This window comes from Vulpes vulpes, chromosome 15 (assembly GCF_048418805.1).
Source record: "Vulpes vulpes isolate BD-2025 chromosome 15, VulVul3, whole genome shotgun sequence".
NCBI classification, from domain to species: domain Eukaryota; kingdom Metazoa; phylum Chordata; class Mammalia; order Carnivora; family Canidae; genus Vulpes; species Vulpes vulpes.
This window is the reverse complement of record NC_132794.1, coordinates 40,140,291-40,143,671: the sequence shown is the minus strand read 5'-3', so window position 1 is coordinate 40,143,671 and position 3,381 is coordinate 40,140,291. Positions and strand designations below refer to the sequence as shown.

The 3,381-nt window shown below is 35.3% G+C and overlaps 1 pseudogene; it reads right to left on the bottom strand.

The window, feature by feature from the left end:
• Nucleotides 1–608: 608 nt before the first annotated feature.
• Nucleotides 609–3,038, bottom strand: LOC112919829 (olfactory receptor 4F15-like; annotated as a pseudogene).
• Nucleotides 3,039–3,381: the final 343 nt, after the last annotated feature.

Genomic DNA, 3,381 nt, shown 5'->3' with positions numbered 1-3,381 from the left:
AATTCTAAGCCACAATTTATAGAGTCCCCTAGCAGGCCATAATAGGCTTGAATCTCAATTACCTTTGTCAACATAAGCATCCTTGATGTCTCACTTTCCATTTCCTTAATGATGTTTCCAAAAATCAACTTTCACATAAATTACTGACAGTTTTTGTTTTTGTTTTTGGATCTTCTTCTGGATCAGTTTTTGTTTTTGGATCTTCTTCTGAGAAAGTACAACCTGAGTAACTAGATAGATTACTAGTCCTATGCATATATGATATGATGATTTCTGACATTATCCAAAGCAAGTTGACAGTTCATTTGCAAACCTCTGGGAAAAGGAAGGATGTAATTATATCCTTCTATGATCAAAATGATAATAATTTCAATTATAAATATTATTTAGTAGATAGTGATGCTGTCTGCTAAAATAACCCGTAGTGTAGTGATTCACAATTTCTATGGTAGTAAAAGGTAAGGAGTAAATGCTATACAGAAGTATTAGAAATCTATCCAATGAGGAAGATATATCCAGATCTGGATGTGTTAAGTATCAGAAACCTAAGTGAAAATTTCGAATAGGCTGATGGATATATAGGTGTAGAGTTTCACAACCAGATTCAGTCAGCAAAATTTGAGATAATGTCCCCATTTGCTCTGTCTTTTTATGGCTACCTCTATGTCTTTGTTTTTTAATGTATAGATGGCAGGATTCAAGACCGGGTTGATAGCAAAGTCAGCAATGAACAAGTATTTGTCAATTGATGATATGGGGAAAGGCCAGACATAGAGAAACATGCATGGAGTGAAAAATAGAACCACCACAGAGATGTGAACTGACAGTGTGACAAATGCTTTGGACACATCTCCTGAAGCACATTTCCAGACAATGACTAAAATGAAAACATAGGAAAGGATTAGCAGGAAGAAGGCACCCATAGTCATGAAGCCACTGTTGGCAGCAATAATAAACTCAAACTTGGCTCCATCTGTGCACACAAGCTTTATGATCCTGGGAAAGTCACAGTAAAAGCTGTCTACTTCATTAGGACCACAAAAAGGCAAGTTTATAATGAAAGCAAACTGAGACATAGCATGGGTCACTCCAATCACTCAGCCAGTGATTACAAATGAAACACATATTTTAGAGTTCATGATGTTCAGATAGTGAAGAGGCTTACAGATCACCGTGTACCTGTCAAATTCCATGGCTATGAGCAGCACCATCTCCACTCCTCCCATGATGTGGATGAAGCATATCTGTGTCATGCAACCTTGGAAGGAAATTATCTTGTATTCATTTGAAAGGTCCCCAATCATCTTTGGGACTGTTGTAGAGGAAAGTCCCACATCTATGAGGGACAGGTTGGCCCGTAGGAAGTACATAGGAGAATGTAGGTGAGAATCAAAGATTACCAAAAAGAAAATGAAGAGATTTTTCAGGATGATCCTTAAATAGATCAAGGAAAATATCAATCAACATGAGAAAAACTCTAGTTTCCCAAGAACTAGAGAGTCCCAGCAACACAAACTCAGAAACCACAGAATTATTTAATGCATCCCTTGACTTGGACAGAAGAGCTGATTTTCAAATCACCTAAAGATAGAAAATGAAGAAAGGTGAGAATCAGTGGTACAAATATAGGTTTCTTGGGGCGCTTGAGTGCCTCAGTCAGTTAAGTGTCCAACCCTCGATTTTGGCTTAGGTCATGACCTCAGGATTGTAAGATGAAGCCCCACATCTGACTTCATGCTCAGCATGGAGCTTGTTTCAGATTCTCTCCCTTGCTCTCTCTCTCTGCCCCTCTCCCCAACCCTCTCTAAAAAACCCACAAAACAAGAAATCAAATACAGGCTTTCTGTGTATGTTGCTAGATTATTCTGTGGTTCATATTCTAGAGTTAGAAAGCATTTAATTGGAAAAAATATAAAGAAAATAGAATTATTATAATGATCAGGGGAGTGATTATATAAAAAGGGAAAAAATGAGTACTTTAGATGGAGATTAAATGGGGTATTTTCCTTCTTATTACATTAACAGGCATTTTTTTTCTTGTTACTGATTTCAAGGCATTTCCCCTGACCACTTAATTCTCACAACCAAATAATCTCTAACATTAATATTCTCATACTAACTTGCACATTCTTGTCACCTGGATATTTTATTTCACCGGTCAAATAGAGATCATCAGGCTGAAACTGTTTAATAAATTTCATTTTGCTTCACCTCATCTGTGGGTTGTTTTCTTTTTTGTAGAATTTATCATGCATGTCATATATTCATATTGAAATTATTCATAATACATTGTTCAAGACACATTATTGTCATAAGACATGCATTTATCTCTATATCAGATAAAATATTGGATATGAAAAAATAAATACCTGTTATTAAGAAAATGTTTATTAAGCAAAGATAATATTAAAAGATAATTATTTATTCACCATGCAAACCACTGTACTAAGCATACTATCTCATTTTTACTTTATAAAATTCCATAAGATAGCAACTGTTTTATTATCATTTTATTCGTGGAGAAACTGAGTTCCAGAGGGATCAATTGTCAGAGGCAGAATTTGTATCTACAGTTGCAGGACACCAGAATTCCTGATCTAAACAATGGCACTATGGTCTTTAAGGACGGCCCTTTTAAGTATATCCCAGGTCTTACCCAAGATCCATCAATTAATTTTCTTCTTTAAATTTTCCTTGACCTATAACTACCATAGCTTTAGCATTTTGACCTATTGTTAGTATAATGAACTCTCTTTTGAAAAGATCAAATCTCTGTATCTTGTGTTATTTTCTAATGTTTTCTCTCTCCAACTCCTCATTGGTAAGCTGGCCCACACTTTTTGTTCATTCATAAGCTAAAGATGGTGTCCACGGATTTCTCATTTGTTAGAAGAAGCTTTGAATTCTGGATACCTCATGTAATAATCACTTTTCAGTCATTACTTACCTTGATCTCTCTGCAGGATTTGATACTGTTTATCACCCCTTTGTTTCTGTAATTCTTTCTGCCTTTGGTGCCTTATCTTTTTTAAAGCCATTCCCCTTCCCACGTCTTGCTAATAGTAATTCTGTTTATTTAGGTAGTTAGCTGAGGGAGTATAACACACCTACCTTCAAAGTGTGTTATATGATTTTTCTAAATCAGTTACTATAATTACATTTTTTGGCGAGAGAATGGTGTAAGAAGGGTTATGTGCCCCAGAACTGTTCAGTGAGTGCTAAATCAGTGTCATATGTGGAGGGTTTTCTCCCCAAATAAAAGGACATATCTTCATGTGCACATGGATTTTCCTGGTCCATTTTTCCTGCATTTTATTTATTTATTTATTTATTTATTTATTTATTTATTTTTAATTGGAGTTCAATTTGCCAACATATACC